The following is a 21,496-nucleotide window of genomic DNA, read 5'->3' on the forward strand; positions in this document are numbered from 1 at the left end:
AAACAAGAAAACAAAATACCAAAAAAAAAAAAGTTGAATTTGGTTTGGTCCACCCTTCATCTTTAAAGAAGAAATAAAAACTGAAATTAATTAAATTTTCAAGTATAACTGAAATTTGAAAAGTGAAACAACAATGAATAGTGAAACAACAATTAGTACAATGATTAAAATGGTCCATTGGTGTATCATCTTTAGAATGAATAAAAACTGAAATTGGGAAGGTTGCCCTTTTAAATTCTATATTAAATTCTATTTTCCCAATTTCATATATTTTTTAATTTTTAAAAAATTGAAATCACAAGAGAGTCACTATAAAACAAGAAAACAAAATACCAAAAAAAAGTCAAATTTGGTTTGGTCCTTCAACTTCTATATTAAATATTCTCTTCATATTTAAAGTGAATTTAAATTTTAAATTAATTACTCTCTTTTAATATCTGCTTTAATATCATTTTTTTTATTTTTAATTATTTTGTATTTTTAAGAAATCTAAAAGTGATAAACCACGTGAGTGTAAAACAAGAAATCAAAATACCAAAAAAAAGTCAAATTTAAATACCAAAAAAAAGTCAAATTTGGTTTGGTCCTTCAACTTCTATATTAAATATTCTCTTCATATTTAAAGTGAATTTAAATTTTAAATTAATTACTCTCTTTTAATATCTCTTTTAATATCATTTTTTTTTTATTTTTTTTTTATTTTGTATTTTTAAGAAATCTAAAAGTGATAAACCACGTGAGTGTAAAACAAGAAATCAAAATACCAAAAAAAAGTCAAATTTAAATACCAAAAAAAAGTCAAATTGGTTTGGTCCTTCAACTTCTATATTAAATATTCTCTTCATATTTAAAGTAAATTTAAATTTTAAATTAATTACTCTCTTTTAATATCATTTTTTTTTATTTTTAATTATTTTGTATTTTTAAGAAATCTAAAAGTGTTAAGAAATTCTTTACACTTTTAGAATAGATATAGATATAGATTTAAATTTTAAATTAATTACTCTCTTTTAATATCTCTTTTAATATCATTTTTTTTATTTTTAATTATTTTGTATTTTTAAAAAATCTAAAAGTGTTAAAAAATTCCTTACACTTTTAAAATAGTACAGATATAGATATAGATATATGTGTGTTATGTGTGTGTTTGTATAGGTATATGAACTATGAAGCCATAAATACTCTCTCAATTAAACACATCACATACCTGTCTTTAGAATTGTCTGCTATCTTCCACCATGAAAACCAGCACTGTATCATCACCGCCGCCCCAGCCGCCATTGATGTTCTTCTTGGGAGAACTTTCCGGGGAGACAAAACATGCCATTTTCAACCCAATGGAAAGACCCATCACTGAAGTGATCGAGATCTCAGAACTTCAACACCAAGTGGAGTGTCTCTCATCCAACCATGGATGGTTACTTCTCTTATCCCGCGAAACCCACTCACTCTTCTTCTTCAACCCCATCACTCATCAAAAAATTGAACTCCCTTACAGAAACTCCATCTTCAACGCCGCAGCCTTCTCTGCACCACCCACCTCGCCAGATTGCACCGTCTACGCCGTTTCCATGGACAGCAGCAACAACCACCTCTCCGTTGACACGCTTCGTGTAGGTAATGAAAATAATAATAAGCAATGGGTTCGTCATGATTTTAACCCCGTTTGGCGCCACATGTTTGGTGTTTTCAAATACTGTCTGGTCTATTATTTGCTGTTTGCTTATGTCATTGGCTCTTGGTACTTCCCGGGAATTTTTATCTGCGTTTTGTACATTCTAGACACAATTGGATTTATCAAAAGAAATAAAAACAGTAGAATTCGTACTGCGGTTCGAGCTGTTTGCTGCAATGGGGATCTTTACCTAGTGGACTTGTACGGAAGTCATTATATTCAATGATAAATGTGATATTTGGACTCGGTTGTACTGTCACGCATTTAAGAGGATTTGGAATCCATATTTGGTTGAGTTCAATGGAGAGGTGTATGCAGGGAAGAGAGGGGGTTATGGGGTTGTTGAGAAAGTTACGAAACTGAAGATTGGTTATGATATTGATTTTAGTGTGACTTCCTTCCACCACACCCGTCCTGTGAGTATGTGGGTGGATGTTGAGGATTTGGGTGGTGTTAGTTTGTTTCTTGGACCACATGGGTCGTGTGCTTTGCCGGTGAAAGGGATGGAGAATAAGGTGTTTGTTGCCGGAGATGGACCTATGTCCAAGTTTGTGATTTACAGTTTCAAGAATGCAGGTGGTGGTGAGGTCGAAAAGGACGAGAAATTTGATGTTCCTACTTATAGCTGCAAGTGGTATGTCCCGGTTTGGATTGAACGGTTGAGTGCAAGCTCTTATGAGGAAGAATATGAAATTTTGGATGAAGGTGTTTTAGTTGAGGAGAAGTGAAGCTCCTCAGTACACACTATTGCTCAATGAGGTTAAGAAAGGAAATGGATCTCTCTCTCTCTTTTTTTTTTTTTTTTTTAATCTGCAGGCTCAATCTTGCAGTTTAGTTTCGATCCTGCCATCGTGTTGGTTAGTTTAGGTTTTCTGCTTTCTTAGGAATGTAATTTAAGATTTGCTATTGATTACTCGTAGTTTTGGAATATTTTCTTCACCCTCTTCTTTATTGGGAAAATCTTTCTCAAATGACGAAGTTCAGTTCAGTGGTCTTCTGTACTTTAGGATTATTATTCTAAATCTGGAAATATAATACAATGAATGCTACCAAAAATTTGACTTCAGCACTCAATTTATTTAATTTCATTTGACAATTAACAATAGCTTCTGAAGGAGTGTGTTGTATTTTTGTCCAATTAAGATATATGTCCCTCACGAATTCTAAAGATTCTATTTGTGATGAAAGAAAAGAAAGAAAATCAAATCCGATCTCAACTTAAAATCTTAACATCAACATTCTCGAATTCAAGGAGAAGCATCAACAGACATGTCAATGTCATCACACACACGGAGTTCGCTGTGTTTTTGTCCAAATTAAGTTGTCTCCCCCGAATACTAAAGACTCAATTTGTAATGAAAGAAAAGAAAGAAAACCAAATCCGACCTCAACTCAAAACCCTATTGTCAGACATTCTCAAATTCAAGTGGAAGCATCAACACACATGTCAATCATACAAGGGTCAACATCACCCTCAATTGTCTCACCAAAACCTACAAATATTTTTCAAAAAGGGATCAAGCAAAACCCAAACATCACCCTTCGTTGATCCCTAAAAGCAGCCCAAAAGATGAAAGAAAGGGGTAAAGGAAGAAAAGAAAAAGGAAATCGTATCCAAAATTCAATCATCAACGTCCTTATTTTTAGCATAAAACCATACACAAATGTCGTCGATCATGACAGACAAAGTGTAAAAAAAGAAAGGAAAATGAAGTTGATGAGGTGCCATTCTTGAAACATCATGACAGAAAAAAGCAGAGATGATAACCAGAAGCTGTTACTTCTTCAGATTCATCCAACTTATGTTCTCTCCTTCCTTATCCCATCTAGTCAACCACTTAATTCATACAAATCCATCTGGCATTCTTCTTAAGTTGCCCAACATCACCCAACTCAATCAGGTTCTCTCCTTCGTACTTCTCATGGAACAACAATTTCACCCCAAAAACATGAAGACACTGATGCAAGCATCAATTGGCCATACATGCAGCACAATGCAAGGCCAACAAAATATGAAACTTCTACCTAGCATCAAAGAACCCAATAGAGATTACAGAAACTTATTGAGCATCTCCAAAACTGACTCATCCAATCCACTATTATTTGATATATTCAATAATAGGGTCATAGTACCTGCATTAGTAGAGAATCCTTTCTCAACCATTTCTTGAATAAGTTGCATTGCCCTTAATATCTCGTTGTTTCGAAGAAATCCCTAGACAATTATATTGTAAGTTAAAGCATCCGGTGAGCAACCACTCTCTTCCATTTTCTTGAGCAACATGTTTGCTTCGCTTAACAAACCTTCCTTGCAGAACCCATTGATCATAATGCTGTATGTGTGAACATTAGGTCGCAACCTTTTGGAAGAAAGACTACAAAAGAGTTCTCTTGCATCTTTAATGTTTCCAGCTTTGCACATACAATCAATAAGGATGTTGTAAACCACAATATCAAGATGCAGTCCAGTCTCTTCCATGTCTCGAAACAAGGCCACTGCCTCAGCAAGACATTGGTTTTTACACAGTCCATCTAATAAAGTACAGTAGGTCATAAGATCAGGATGTTGGGCATGGACTTGCATCTTCTTTAAAAGTTGTTTTGCAACTAGAGGTTTTCCCACATGGCAGAAACCACCTATAAGAGTTGTGTAAGTTACAGTATCAGGAACCAATCCTATCTGAGAAATTTCGTGAAAAAGTCTAAGAGCGTCATCCATCCTTTGCTTTTTACAATATCCATTAATCAAGATGTTATAGCTCCGAACAGCAGGTGCACAACCCCTACAAACCATCAAATCAAATATCTTTTTTGCTTCATGAAATTTGCTTTGCAAACAATATCCATCCATTAGTGCATTGTAAGTGACTTTATCAGGTTCCTCGCCTCTTTGAATCATCACTTCAACTATTTCTACAGCTTCTGCAGCCATACCTTCCTTACAAAGTGCATCCACCAATATATTAAAGGTTCTTACATTCGGTTTGATTTTTTGGTTGACCATTTCATTCAACAATCTTGTAGCCTGTTTCCACTGGTTTGAATTGCATAGGCCAAGGATTAAGGAGTTGTAAGTGACAACATTTGGCGAAATGCCTTTACGGATCATTTCTGAAAAGAAGTCAAAAGCCTCATCTACCAATCTGTCCTTACAAAGACTGTCAATGATCATGCTATAATGAAAAACATCAGCTACCCAATTTCTCTTATTCATTCTTTGATGATATGAAGGAGTGAACCCTTGAAAACTTTCATTTCTCTTATGAGGTGGAATGTACTTGTTTTGAAAATTCTGAGCTTGAAAAGAATTTGGATGTTCATTCCACCTTGGAACATAAGCATTGGAATAGGGATGAGCAAATGTAGCATTGACTTGTTCATAGTGTTCATTATAAGCATGTCCGTGGGGACAATCAAAAGTAGTGTGCAAAACACTTGAACATGTCATACAAGGCTCATTCATTTGAGAGGTATGATGATGAGGATAGGAATTGTTAGCCGGTTTTTGATTTAACAAGAATTGGTCAAACTTTTGAGAAAGAGTTTTAATCTCGGCTACAATTCCCATTGAACTCTCTATTTGACAAACTTGAGAATTTTTCTTCTTCTCTTTTCGTTCATGGTCAATTTGAGAAGTATAAAATTTTTGTAAAGAATTTTTGCTCATCTTCTCAAAGAGTTGCCAAATGTCATCCTCATGTTTCCCAAAATATGATCCTCCACATGATGTATCAACAATGTCTTTATGAATGTCGGATAGGCTCTCATAGAAGGATTGAACCACTTGCCATTTTGGAATGCCATGATGTGGGCATTTCCCTAGCAAGTCATTCAATCTTTTCCAAGCCTCATGTAATAACTCCCCTTCCTTTTGAGAAAAAGTTCTAATTGAAGTACGCATAGCATTGGTCAAACTCATGGGATAAAACTTTTTTAAAAATTCATTTTGCATTTGCATCCAAGAAGTTATAGAATTTGCTTCCAAAGTATTGAACCAATGCTTTGCCTTGCTTTTGAGTGTGAAAGGGAAAATGAGTAGTCTAATCACTTCCTCCGGGACATTCATGTATCTAATGGTGAAACATATTTCAAAGAATTCATTTAGATGCTTATAAGGCTCCTCATCATTTAGACCATAGAAAAGTGGACACAATTGAATAGTTTCGGGCTTGATTTCATATTGATTTGTCTCGAAATTAGGCAACATGATACAAGAAGGTGCATGGTATGCATGGAGATCATAATAGTCACGAAGTACCATTGGAGGCATTGGAGCTTGAGCTCCGAGACCGTATTGATCGGGAGGGAGGTTTTGCATGAAATGCGGGTCTAGGTGGCCAAGATTACCCTCTAGGTTTTCCATGTGAATGCCTAGAGTGAATGATCAAGTAAAGACTACAAATCACAACAAAGCAATCAAACAAACACTTCTCCTCCACAACAAGTCAAATATCATCAACTTCCTCCATATACAATAATTCCCACACTCATTAACTAAGGAGATTGAGTAAGAAGGTCTCACAATAGTCCTTTAGCACTTCAACTCCAAATTTAAAAACTTAGCTTAGCAAAATTTTTTTAGCAACTCTTTATTTTAAGCATTTTTCCTTTGCTTTGCTTTGCTCCTTAGCTTGGAATTACTTTGCTAGCTCCTTGCTCAATGCACCTTGTTAATGAAGAACAAACTTAATAAGTAATCAAAAACAGAAAATAAAAAGAAAGTAAAGACACGATCAAAAGAATACTAATCCTAATTGAATTTCACAATTCAACGTTGCCAATTTAAAATCCCCGGCAACGGCGCCAAAAACTTGTTGTCGGTTTCCTTGATGGAGTCGCCACAACCAATAAAGCTTGAGAGTTGTGTGTGTTTAGGAGGTGGCCAAGTTTTACATTTATAAAAAGCCACTACTGCCTTTCTCTATATAAAATATAGATAGGGCGAGTAGGGATCGTCCCAAGGGATTTGATGGTGTATCGAATTGTGAACTATGGTAATTAGGGTTAGTAGGTCAAGTGATCACACAATTGGTTGGTTGGTTGATTATACTAAATGAGCTAAACTATAATAAAGCAATGCAATAAGATAAAGAGTAAGTAAGAAGGAAAGGTCTTGGGGTGTAGAGATCACCACCAAACAATACTATTCCAAATCATAATCAAGTGACTAATGAGGGAAATGAATGTGTTGCAACAATGTTGTGTGTGTAAAAGACATTTAATTAGTAAGGGTGACTCAACAAGTGCAAATTGTCTCAATCAACATGTGTGAGGCCACAATACATCTATTGGTAGATGAATATATTGTCTAAACATCATGTGAAGATAACAAAATAACAATTCAAGTCATTGAACCTTTCATTAAGCTCATAGTCCAAGCAATCCATAAGGATGACTTAGTTAAACATGCATTATCTAATCATCATGTGAGAGGTACAAAATATCTATTGGGAGAGGAATAAATTGTCTAAACACATGTGAAAGATACAACATATCATAACTAATCATTAATCCTTCATTAAGCTCAAAATTCCTTTACACCACAAAATTAGAGCATATGCTTCTTGCATTCAAAAGCATGGAACACCAAAGAACAAGCATGAATTGTTTCCCCAACTAACACTACACTACTTAAAAGAGAAACACAATCCATCAAGGAATAAGTATGAACCATCTAGAGACATAACAAGAGCATTACATTAAGAACTTCATATTTTGGCAATCTCAAGATTAAAGGCATTAATACACATAGACATGCATCAATAACATTAAATCTAGAGGTGAGCATCTACTCTAGCATACATAGACATATAGATAGAGAAAATGATTAATTAGAAGCATTAATCCATAGAACTCAATGAATAATCAAGATCTTCATAAGTTCAAGAATCAAAATATGCATTACAACACAAATCCCTCAAAATTACACAAGATTAGGTAAAGAAAGCTTGTTTGGGGCTAACTCTAGCCCCAAGAAGATGTCTAGCCACTCATGGTAGTGATGATCCAACCCTCAAGGGCTAATTCCATGGCTGCTCCTTGTAGATGAAGATCTCCTCCAATGGTTGCTCTAGCTTCCTCCCTTCTTCCTCTCCAAGAATAGCCTCCAAGATGATTTTCAATGTGTGACAAGAGACTCTAGACTCCTCACCAAAAAGTGTATCATATTCCTATATAGGTAGGTTAAATACACCCTATGATGAGCTGTGGTCGTGCAAGGCATATTCTCCAATGATTGGGTGAAGGACGGAATAAATGAGCTGGACTTTAACTTTTTCTCGCTGGAGGAAGTTCGATCGATCGAACCTTAACTTTGATCGATCGAAGATGGGTTCGATCGATCGAACTGCATCTTGGATCGATCGAAGTGGTCTGACTCCTCCGGATAAGAACAAGACTGAGATATTTCGAAGATATTTATGGGGAAAAGGACAAAAGTGGTTGGTAGGCGTACAGCTGTGGATAAGATCAATCATTTGAATAGGACAAAATAGGGTTCGATCGATCGAAGGTGATGTTCGATCGATCGAACTTGGAATTTCAGCAAAGGCCAAGGTTGGATCTATCGAGAAGTACTGTGATCGATCATAGATGTTTGATCGATTGAACTCTAAGTTGGATCGATCGAACTTTTCAGCTGCACAACTTTGATTCCTTTTTGCTCCTTTCTTTTTTTCCACTTTGCTCCCTCCTTTGGTTTATCTCAGGATTGCTTCAATTAAGCTCTTATTTGGCTGAGTTAGCTCAATTTTGGGATTAGTGTCTGAAAATATAAATAACACGTAATAAGTCTAAAACGGCAAAGTAAGATAGATAAAGGTACTAGAATGCTTAAGCTTAACGGGTTTAAATGCGCACTTTTCAGTACTCATCATCTCTCTTCCATCTTCTTAACCAACTCAATAGCCACGGTGGTGTTCCCCGTTTTGCACAACCCATTTATAATGGTCCCACAAGTAACTGTATTAGGTCGAAATCCTTTTGCCCCCATGTCATTAAACAACTCTACTGCCTAACCTATTTTATCCTCGCTGCAGAGTCCCCTCATCAAAGTGTTGAGCATTGTACTATTCACTTCATAACCAAGCTTCAAAGTCCTCCCTAGAACAGAGAAACCCAAATTGACCCGATTCAAATGGCAGTAACAATTCATTAAGATGCCCAGAGTATACTCGTTTGGGTCTACCATTCGAGAGGATTCCATCTGATTAAGTACAGAAATTGCAGTGGTGTAATGTTTCATTCTCACAATGGCCCCCAACAATTTAGTAAAATGCACAATTGAAGGAAGAGGTCGCATTTAACACATTTGATCAAACAGTGAGAGTGCATCGTCAAGGTTATTGAACTCAAAACTAAATTGATTTATGACAGACTTGGTAAAGTTAGGTTTTTGATCATTACCAGTTTGGGAATGGAACGAAACCCTTGAATTATCTCTAGCAAATGGAAAATCAATGAAGAGATTAACACAATGCATAAAAAGAGAAGTTGTAGACTTACGGGTACCTTTCTTGAGAGACAGGACACCACCATATCTAAAATTTGAGGCGGCAATAACACTTCTTGTCTTCATCTTTCAGCTGTGTGTGTGTGTGAAGACGAGTCACCGGTATGTTGAAGCTGGTTGGGTTCCGTTAATAGACGTACAATCAGCTGAAGTACACTGGGATGAACCATTTTAAACTTATAACATATCTAGATTTTGTTATCAGACTATCAAATTTATTTTAATTCTAAAATCCGTTCATTTTGACTCTTTTATTATTTTTTTATTAAATTTGTCATTTCTTATTAAGTTTTTTTTTTATTATATTTAAATATTAATTATATTATTTACTTTAATTTTGTTATTAATATCAACTTATCATAAAAATAAAAATAAATAAATAAATTTGTAATTATCATTTTCTAAAATGATTAATTTATTAATTATAATAAAACTTATTACGCTGTGTTTAAACTTTTGTAATCAAATATAATAGTTAACGAGATTATATGAAAAAAGTCAAATTAATCACGGTAATGCGACTAATTGACACAACTACAGAAAATAAATGTATCAAAGGTGATCCGTGACAAACTAAACCAAGCAAAACAAACTAGTATTCAAGGCTCGTTTGAGTAATAGGAGAGAAAAAAGAAAAAGAAAATATAACAATTATTTGTATAAAATCCTACACAAATGACGCCCTCACAATGAATCATCAACCAACCTCAAATACTTCTCCCAAGAACCTACAAACATTACTAAAAAAGGATCACACAAAGCCCCAAAACATTGCCGACGACCCCCAAAAGCTGCCCAAAAGATAAAAGAAAGGTGAATGTGCAAGAAAAAGCTCTTATATTTAAGGAAATGATTTTCCCACACTCCAAATAACCTGCCTCTCTTTGTCCCTAATGTATGTTATATCAATGATAAAAACCACTCATAATAACCACTCATAATAGAACGAATCATTGTAGGATAAAGTCGGGTGTCGAACTTCAAGGATTGTGGTAAATTGTCAAGTATAAAATTAATTGCTAATTTGATTCAAGAGAAGAAAGAATTTTGATGTTTTCCATTTCTCAATTGTAAACAAAATAAAAACTAAAGATAAACTAAGTTACTAAGTAGAGATATCAAGAGATATGGGACTTAGGGTATTGACTTCATCACTAACCTTGTAACATGGTCAATTAGAATTCATACTTGTGCATATTCGGGAACCAAGTGGCTACAAGCACACTTTAATTCAATTAAGAAGATATATATGAATAAACACTAAGCCATAATTCATCTTCTGTTGGCACGAATTGTCTACCTAATTACTCTAATCTAGAGTGTAGTACAAATCGTCTTCCTTATGCATGAATTATCAAAGTATTCATTCACACATTCGTTAAGTACAATTGCATGATAACCGTTAAGAGAAACCATTAGCCACCAATCTCTCACAATAAAAGAAGTTTGAATTCAATTATATATTCATGATCACTACTCAAAAGCTAATTCATTAGGCTATTTGCAGAATGTTGTAAGGACTTCTCTCAAATTGTTGACGGTTGATGGCGTAAATCGTGTTCCCATTTTACCTGAATTTTCAGCAATGATCAAGGACTTCAGTGCTAAAAATGTGCAAGCACCAACAAGTACTAATGGCGTTTAGGTATGCATTGCAAACATAAACAAATAAAGGGCTAGCTACTTCTTTTATTGATTAATTAGTTGAGGGGATTGAAATCTTTTTTGGTTTAATTTGTCAAAAATCCCACGTCACCATGGATTTTCCTCCAATATTCTTTCGAGGCTTCTTCATAGAATCCCACCAATAGTTAATAATCCCGTAGTATCGTTATTTCGAATGACCCGATTCACCACAATGAGTACATAATCGCCCTCTAGATTTTCCAATAGCCTGATTACTCTAATTTTTTGAAGGGCCCAATGGTGGTCCTTGTTGAGTTTGGTTGGCCATCATCGCCGAGCTCTCAGAGATTGGATGAGATCCTCACATCGTTTGCTTCTGCTGATACTCTCTCCGGACATATGCATACGCACTCTCGATGTCAAGCTTTGGATCTTTTCGTAAGATTTCTCCACGAACCTGTTCAAACTCAGAGTCAAGTCCGAAAAATATGAACTCGAAGCATCGCCATGGCTGAGTGCAATTGAACCACTCCTTCAATTGTTTCTGTCAGTGACATAGTCCCGTGATCAATCTCCTGAAAAATAGCAACAAGTTCATTGTAGTATGTTGGCAGAGTGCGGCCATTCTGCTTGGTGGAAAAAAGATCTTTGATTCAATTAAAAAATACACGTTTCATCCGATCCATTATTGAAGGTTCTAGACACCGCCTCCCATATCTCCTTAGCCGTGGGAAAACAAATAAATCGCTGCATCAATGATAGGCTCACCTTTGCTTATTGACTCGATGATTTTCAATTATCCATGCCTCCAATTTCGGATCTCCAGGTGTGGGTTTTGTCACTTCTCCGGTGAGATACCGAGCCTTGTTACGAGCGCCAATCTCATCTTCATGAGTTGAGACCATAATGAATAATTAGTCTCATCCAGTATAATTCCAGTTGGAAATGCAGAATTTTCTTGGTGGACTATGATCTGTGGTACGGTAGTTGCGCTTGAAGTAATCGCCATTTAGACTAACAACAGGAATAAAATTCGAAATATGATATTTGGAATACAAAGAAGAACAAGATTAAATTTTTTGTTTAGAGTTGCTCTAATACCATGTTAGAAATAGAGAGGAGGAGAGAATAAAATGTATTGTATTACTGTATTGAATGAAAATATACAACCACAAATGGGGTTTATATAGGTGAGGATGGTTGCCCAAGCAAATCTATACATGGAAATAGAGGGTAGGTGATGGAAAAAGAGGATAGGTGAGCCGACGGCTATACAAGGTGAAAACCCTAACCCTAATAATCTAACAAGAAGAAATAAATTACAATATACCGGTCAACTATCCTAATTATAACAATTAATTACCAAATCAATTTAGGAGAATTTATATACATACATTAGAAAATACAGCTCATGTTGACAGTTAGTGAACTCAAGAGAATTCCGGGTTTTACCAGTTTGGGAATGAAATGAAGCCCTAAAATTGTCATTAGCAACTGGATAATCAATGAAGAATACAAGACAATGCTTAAGAGAAGTTGTAGACTCACGAGAACCTTTTTGAAGAGAGAAAGAACCACCATTTCTAAACTTTGTGGAGGTAATAACACTTCTTTTCATCATCTTTCAGCTCCCCCTGTGTGTGTGTGTGTGCAAGTGAAGTCACCTGAAGACACGTTTGGGTTGGCTATTTTGTTCTGGGCAAGCAGTTTCGGCACCTAAAATCTTGATTTGTATCAACGGTGGAAATTTAGAATGAGAATGAGTTAGTCAAAAATAATTTCGTACATTCTTTAATTGGAAACAACTTGTTTGTAATTTTATTTAATCTAGTAACTAAATTCAAATCAATAGTAAAGTTTGATAAAATATATAATAAAAAAAAAAATTGAATAATGGAATTGGATGGTACTACACCATAAATCAACTGACAATTAGAATTAGTTGAAGCACACATGTGAAAGAACAATTTTAAAGTGACTTATAATTTATTACACGTTAGATATAGAAGATTATTAAAATTCCCATATTATTGATAGACTTATTCTAAATCTAAGAATTCCAAATGATTCATTCAACTATCAAATTTAATTCAAAATTCAAGGAATAGATATTATTGTTTTGTTGGGTAGGAAACAAGAAAATTGGATGGAATTCCTAACTAATATATTGTATCATTCCTGCTTTTGTTTGGTTGGATGTAAAAAAATAGATTGAGATTATAATATGAGAGAAGAGAAGAGAGTTTTAATTATGAGACAAGTTTCGTAATTTAAAAACTTACGTTATAACCTTTCCTTTTTTCATTCGCTTTTTCGTTTCTATTATCTCCCTACCTCCTCTCTATCAAATGAAGGAAATTTGTTTCTTCCTTCCTTTTTACTAAACCGATCATGTTTTACTAGTAGAAGGGAATCAACTTTAAATTACGTCACTCCTCTCCCTTAAAACAAATAGCCACAAAGCTAAGGAAAAATTAAAAAAAAAAAAAAAAAAAACAGAGCCTCCCCAACTTTCGAGGGATAGTTATTTCACCCACAAGTGGAACAAAAAAAAAAAATTAATATCAGTTGCGTTTGAGTAGGTTCACCGTTAGCATAATTACGTAATTGGTGTCCAGGTGTCAAGGTGTGTGTGCAAGAAAAAAAGTCAAATTAATCATGGTGATGCTACTAATTGTCACAACTATAGAAAATAAATGTATCCAAGGTGATCCATGACAAATTAGACTGAGCGAAATAAACTAGTATTAAGACTAGTTTGAATAATAGAAGAGAAATCAACCGGCCAATGACCTAGTGATACCAAATTCTTACTTCCTAAAAGGAAATCAGGGATTAAAAAAATAATAGAAGAGAAAAAAAAATAAAAAATAACATTAATTATGAGAGAAAATAAAATAAAAATAGCAATATGTATAAAACCCTACACAAACGTCGCCCTCACAATGAATCAGCAACCTACCTCAAATGCCTCTCCCAAGAACCTACAAACATTACTCAGAAAAGAGATCAAGCAAAGCCCCAAACATTGCCCTCGGACGAGTCCTAAAAGCAGCCCAAAAGATAAAAGAAAGGGTTAAAGGAAGAAAAGAAAAATGAAATCGAATCGAAAATCCAATCATCAACGTCATCATTTCTAGCATAAAACCCTACATAAATGTCGTCATGTGAGGTTTCGACAACAGTAACTCTTTCACCATTACAACAACATTCAATGGACACTTAAAATTGGTTCATTATACAATCAGATTTTCACAAATAACATAATACAAACTAATCATTTTAATTGACTAAAAGTTGTGTATTCTAGACTTTCTAGTGGTATCTTCTGAATCTTTCAAAGTGGAACGCAAGGATTTAAATACTCGTATGAACAAATGAATACATGAATTTCTTGTCAATATATATATATAAACTAATTGATTTAATTGAACTCCAAAAATTTAGTCTTAAAGAGCAGAAAAAATATCCATATGGGATCTGTTCACCTCCACTGCCAGATCTACTTAATTTTTTTATTTTTATTTTTATTATTATTATTATTTTTTCTGTCCAAAGATGATAGGTCTGTTTAATTACTTGATCCTTTTTAATGACTCGCTTAGTAGCTATTGGTCTAAAAGTACCACTTTGACACACCTAGTCCTTAATTGACTGTCAGTGTATAACCAAGCCATTTACCCCAAGAATTCAAGGTTAAAACCTACTTACAAACACCAAATTTCATCATTCCTTTAATTTGCTGTTACTTTTATTTAATTAAGATCATATTAATTTGAAGTTAAAAAACTTTTGTAAAATCAAATGTTTAAATTCTAATTTGTATGTTTTTCTCTTCCTAAACTCACTACAAATTTTCCCACAACATAAAATCCATCCCCACAAGCTAATCAGAACTTTCACTTACAACATTACATATACGACAACAATATCACAACCATGGTGGCAAAACTATATATCTCACTACTAGTATTATCAATGGTTGCTTGCATTGCAACTTCTGAACCCGCAGCACTAGCTAGCCGATCCGCCAAGTGAGCCTAGAGTGTCTTATGGTGGTTCAGGGGTACTACCACCCAGATGGTCAAATAAGGAGATATTGAGTTGCGCTTGTCATCTGTAACAATGATTAATAGGTGCATAAGAAATATCCGTGAGTCACTTTTCAAAAGCCAATTCATCAGTCTATTTGCAGAATGTTGTGAGTGACTTCTCTCAAATTGTTGACGGTTGATGAACTAAATTGTTTCCCTTTCTACCTGAATTTTCAGCGATGATCAAGAACTTCTGTGCTAAAAATGTGCAAGCACCAACAAGTACTATATATATATGGATTTAAAGTTGAGTTTATAAAGCATGATCTTTTATGTCACTTTGAATTTTTGGTTGACATGTTTAAACCTCTGATTTTATGCTGTTGCATGATATTCATTATTCAAATATTTGGCATAAAATATGGTAAAGAATGAGCTTACAGACCAAAGGACGAAGTAAGGAAATGATGCATCTGTGATTGCAGGACAATTTCTTCTTGTTCTACAATAATAAAATAATCTCTAAAAGATGAGCACACATTGTTTGCTAAATATCAGAGCTTTGAAACTTCTCTCTTTCAAGCACAATTCCCATATGCTTCAGCAGCAACTTCGTTTTCCTGGAGACAATCCCTTGCTCGTCTTCACCAAGCCACCTTCCTTATCCCATCTAGTTAACCAGTTTCATACAAATCCCTCCGGCATTCTTCTCAAGTTCCCCAGCATCACCCAACTCAGGTTCTCTCCTTCGTACTTCTCATATAATAACAATTCTCACCCCAAAAACATGAAAACAACACTGATGCAAGCATCAATAGGCAATACATACAACACACTGCAAGGCCAACAAAATATAAAACTTCTACCTAACATTAGAGAACCCAATAGAGATCACAGAAACTTATTGAGCATCTCCAAAACTGACTCATCCAATCCACTATTATTTGATATATTCAATAACAGGGGTCATAGTACCTGCATTAGTAGAGAATCCCTTCTCAACCATTTCTTGAATAAGTTGCTTTGCCCTTAACATCTCATTGTTTCGAAGAAATCCCTGGACAATTATATTGTAAGTTAAAGCATCCGGTGAGCAATCACTCTCTTCCATTTTCTTGAGCAACATGTTTGCTTCGCTTAACAAACCTTCCTTGCAGAACCCATTGATCATAATGTTGTATGTGCGAACATCAAGTAGCAACCTTTTGGAAGAAAGACTACAAAAGAGTTCCCTTGCAGCTTTAATGTTTCCAGCTCTGCACATACCATCAATAAGGATGTTGTAAGCCACAATATTAAGATGCAGTCCACTTTCTTCCATCTCTCGAAACAAGGCCATTGCCTCAGCAAGACATTGGTTTTTACACAGTCCATCTAATAAATTACAGTAGGTCATAAGATTAGGATGTTGGCCACGGACTCGCATCTCCTTTAAAATTTGCTGTGCAACTAGAGGATTTCCCACATTGCAAAAACAACCCATAATAGTGGTGTAAGTAACAGTATCAGGAACCAATCCTACCTGAGAAATTTCGTGAAAAAGACTTAGAGCGTCATCCATTCTTTTCTTCTTACAATATCCCTTAATCAGGATGCTATAGCTGTGGACATTAGGGGCACAACCCCTACCAATCATCAAATCAAATATCTTTTTTGCTTCATGAAATTTGCTTTGCAAACAATATCCATTCATCAGTGAATTGTAAGTGACTGTATTAGGCTCCTCGCCTTTTTGAATCATCACTTCAACTATTTCTACTGCTTCTACAACCTTCCCTTGCTTGCAAAGTGCATCCACCAACATATTGAAGGTTTTTACATTCAGGTTGATTTTTCGGTTCACCATTTCATTCAACAACCTTGTAGCCTCTTTCCACTTGTTTGAATTGCATAGGCCGTGGATTAAGGAGTTGTAAGTGACAACGGTTGGTGAAATCCCTTTACGGATCATTTCTGAAAAGAGTTGGAAAGCCTCAGCTACCAGTCTATCCTTACAAAGACTGTCAATGATCATGCTATAAACAAAGTCATTAGTTTCCCAATTTCTCTCTTCCATCTTCTTAACCAATTCAATAGCTGTGCTGGTGTTCCCTGTTTTGCACAACCCATCTATAATGGTTCCACAAGTAACTTTATCAGGTCGAAATCCTTTTTTCCCCATGTCATTAAACAACTCTACTGCCTGACCTATTTTATCCTTGCAGAGTCCCCTCATCAAAGTGCTGAGCATTGTACAATTCACTTCATAACCAAGCTTCAAAGTTCTCCCCAGAACAGAGAAACCCAAATCGACCCGATTCAAATGGCAGTAGCAATTCATCAAGATGCCCAGAGTAAAAGCGTCTGGTTCAGCTATTCCTGAGGACTCCATTTGGTTAAGCAAAGAAATTGCAGTGGTGTAATGTTTCATTCTCACAATGGCCCCTAACAATTTAGTAAAATGCACAATTGAAGGAAGACGTCGCATTTGAGACATTTGATCAAACAGTGAGAGTGCACCGTCAAGGTTAGTGAACTTGAAACTTAATTGATTTCTGACAGACTTGGTAAAGTTAGGTTTTTGATCATTACCAGTTTGGGAATGGAACGAAGCCCTTGAATTGTCTCTAGCAAATGGAAAATCAATGAAGAAATTAACACAATGTTTAAAAAGAGAAGTTGTAGACTTACGGGTACCTTTCTCGAGAGACAGAGCACCGCCATATCTAAAATTTGAGGAGGCAATAACACTTCTTGTCTGCATCTTTCAGCTGTGTGTGTGTGAAGACGAGTCACCAGAAGGTTGAAGCTGGTTGGGTTTCCGTTAATAGACGTACAATCAGCTGAAGTACACTGGGATGAGCCATTTTAAACTTAGGGATAATTTCACTGACATTCCCAGTAGTTTGGCCAAATATCAGCCTAAAATATCTCTCGAAAATAACTATCACTCACATTATAATCGTTTGCTCTGTTTTTTACTCACACTCGAAAAGTTAGTTTACAGACCACTTTTTACATGTAAAAAGACATTCTTACCCTTTGACTTTAATTTGACCATTGACTTTGGTCCACCCTCATTTTTTTAATTTATTTTTTTTCCAAAATATCATTGTTAAAAGACAATATGGCCCCTTAAAAATTTGTAAATTTACAAATTATACTATATATACAAGCGGACATATATATACCCCTATATACACGCACTGAGACATATATATATACTCCATACATACACAGAGACATATATATGTAACAATCGCATAAAAGACGGCGGCCGAGATGTCTGGTTAGGCACAGAGACGATGGCGGCGAAGGGATATCGGTTGGGCACTGCAGCGATGGCTGAACCAGAGAGTGCGGGAGGGTCGCCGGACGGTGGTGGTTTCAGGCCGAACCAGAGGTTGCTGCGCCGTCGACTGTGTGTCGCTGTCATGCGTCACGGGTAACAGTCTTCTCACCGGCGGTTTGCGTGGCCGTCGTGTGTGGATTGTCGGTGTGGGACGGCGGGTCGTGTTCACCATCTTGTGCCGACTATGGTTATGAGTTGCAATCACAGGTAGGTTCACCATCTTGTGCCGACTATGGTTATGAGTTGCAATCACAGGTAGGTTGGGTTGCTTGGGGTTGCCGATTGGGTTGCTTGGGGTTGCCGAATTTGGTTGCTTGGGTCGGTCTCTCCTTCATCGTCGCCGAAATCTTCATCAGTCGTAGTCGTTATTCCTCAGTGGATGCTTCAGTTTCCAATGACATTGGTTTGTAAGGTAACTCGACAAGGGCTTTTCTATCAGTTCCTGTGCTCTCAAACACACCCAATTCAAACCCTGATTTCAATTAGTGAAAAAAAAAAAGAAATTAGGTTCAATCAAACACATTGAATCTTTGTTAACAGTAACCCTGAAGCTTCAACTTCTAGAATTAGTTTCAATCAAACACATTGAAGCTTCATCTTCCAGAATTTGCAGAAGCTTCGTTAACAGGAACCCTTGATTTTCTCTGAACGGTGGCCATTTCGTTTCTCAGATAAAGCATCACTCAAAGCCTTAATTCGAAGTCCAAACCAGTCCAATTCGTTCAATTTCGCTTAGACATTTTTTTTTTCCATTCGATTCATTCAATTCCAAGCGCCATCCAATTCTAATACCAAATTGGTGTGGACAATTCTGAAAAATTTAAAACGTTAGATTCGTTGATTGTGTATGGGCATGAGAAGGGTTTACAGAGAAACCTCCAAGCCCTTGTCGTCTTCATCGCCTCCGGCACCAGAGATGATGAAGTTACGGATTTTATTTGTGATATAATTGTCGGGGGTATAATTGTCTTTTAACTAATCTAATATTTTGAATTAAATGTTATTTAAAAAAAGGGGGGCAAATTTGTCTTTTCCCATGCTTTTAACGGAGACTGTGACGGAAAAGCAAAAGTGGACTTAACTGATAGTTATTTTCGAAAGATATTTTAGACTGATATTTGGCCAAACTACTGGGAGTGTCAGTGAAATTATCCCTTAAACTTATAACATATCCGGATTTTGTTATCACACTATCAAATTTATTTTAATTCTAAAATCATTCATTTTGACTATTTTATTATTATTTTTATTAAATTTGTCACTTCTTATTAAATTATTTTTATTTTATTTAAATATTAATTATATTATTTACTTTAATTTTGTTATTAACATCAACTTATCATAAAAATAAAAATAAATAAATAAATTTGTAATTATCATTTTCTAAATTGATTAATTTATTACTTATAATAAAACTTAGTGTGATCGTTTGTTTGGACGAAAAATATTTTTAAAAAAATATTTTTTATTTTCGGTTGTTTGGTTGTCGTAAAATATTTACAAAGAAAAAAAATATTAAAATTTAACAAAAATAACTTATCCATCAATTTTTGGCAAACTATTTTACATGCCCCGCCCGATGGACTCGACCTCAACTTCGACGTAGACTAATGCTAAACACCGACAAAGTAAAAATAAAAAAATATTTTATCTGAAAGACAAAAATATTTTTTAAAAAGAATATTTTACATCGAAACAAACAGAGCCTGAATTTAAACTTTTGTAATCAAATATAATAGTTAATGAGATTATATGAAAATGTTAAATTAATCACGGTGATGCTGCTAATTGACACAACTACAAAAAATGATTGTATCAAAGGTGATTCATGACAAACTAAACTGAGCGAAACAAACTAATATTCAAGGCTCATTTGAGTAATAGGAGAGAAAAAAGAAAAAGAAAAAGAAAATATAACATTAATTAGTGGAAAAAATTAAATAAAAGATAGCAATAATCTATATAAAATCCTACACAAATGCCGCCCTCACAATGAATCACCAACCAACCTCAAATACCTCTCCCAAGAACCTACAAACATTACTAAAAAAGGATCACGCAAAGCCCCAAAACATTGCCCTTCCACGAACCCTGAAAGCAGCCCAAAAGATAAAAGAAGGTGAATATGCAAGAAAAAGCTTTTCTATCTTAGGAAATGATTTTTTCACGCTTCAAACAATCTGCCTCTCTTTCTTCTTGATGTGTGTTATATCAATGATAAAAATCATTGTAATAGAACGAATTCTTATAAGATAGGACTATGTTGAGAAGGGAGGAACTATTAATGAGCTAACCTAGGCTATAAAAATCACTCGTAATAGAACAAATCCTTGTAAGATAGGGCTATGTTGACTGTTGATGGTGTCGAACCTCAAGAACTGTGGTGTATTATTAAGTATATATTTAATTGCTAATTTAATTCAAGAGATGAAACAATTTTGATATTTTCTATTTCTAAATTGTAAACAAAATAAAAATTAAGGATAAACTAAGCTACTAAGATGACATATCAAGACATAAGGGACTTAGGATAGTAACTTCACCACTAATCTTGTAACGTGGTCAATTGTCTCAACTATAGGGAGTTCATACTTCTGCATATTCGGGAACCAAGTGACTACAAGCACACATCAATTCAATTAAGAAGATATACATGAATAAACACTAAGCCATAACTTATCTTCGGTTGACATGAATTGTCTACCTAACTACTCTAATCTAGATTGTAGTACAACTCGTCTTAGATATATTATCAAAACATTCATCCATACATTCGTTAAGCATAATTGCATGATCACTGTTAAGAGAAACCTTTAGCCGCCAATCTCTCACAATAAAAGAAGATTGAATTCAATTATATATTCATGAGTCACTTCTCAAAAGCTCTATTTGCATAATGTTGTGAGGACTTCTCTCAAATTGTTGACGGTTGATGGCCTAAATTGTTTCCCTTTCTACCTGAATTTTCAGCGATAATCAACAACTTCGGTGCTAAAAATGTGCAAGCACCAACAAAGTACTAATGGCGTTTAGGTATGCACCGCAAACATAAACAAATAAAGGGCGAGCTACTTCTTTTATTGTTTAATTAGTTGAGGGGATTGAAATCATTTTTGGTTTATTCTGTCAAATGTCTATTTGAAAAAACTTTATGTTCCTTTGGAATGTCTAATAATATGATACTAAATAAATGTTTGCTTTGCTCTCCAATGTTTGGTTACTTGCATGCATAATCTCCTCATGTTTATTTATTTTTTAAATTCTAAAATTTAATAGAAGCTTACGTCATCAAATGTAAATAAAAAAATAACTAATAAAAT

The 21,496-nt window shown here is 34.9% G+C and overlaps 1 pseudogene; it reads right to left on the reverse strand.

Moving 5' to 3' along the window:
* Positions 1–1,509: 1,509 nt before the first annotated feature.
* LOC132270024 (pentatricopeptide repeat-containing protein At3g22470, mitochondrial-like) lies at positions 1,510–17,685 on the reverse strand (annotated as a pseudogene).
* Positions 17,686–21,496: the final 3,811 nt, after the last annotated feature.

This window comes from Cornus florida, unplaced genomic scaffold, assembly GCF_030987335.1.
Source record: "Cornus florida cultivar Cherokee Brave unplaced genomic scaffold, ASM3098733v1 CherokeeBrave_3.0.0_Hap2_Chr08, whole genome shotgun sequence".
Classification (NCBI taxonomy): domain Eukaryota; kingdom Viridiplantae; phylum Streptophyta; class Magnoliopsida; order Cornales; family Cornaceae; genus Cornus; species Cornus florida.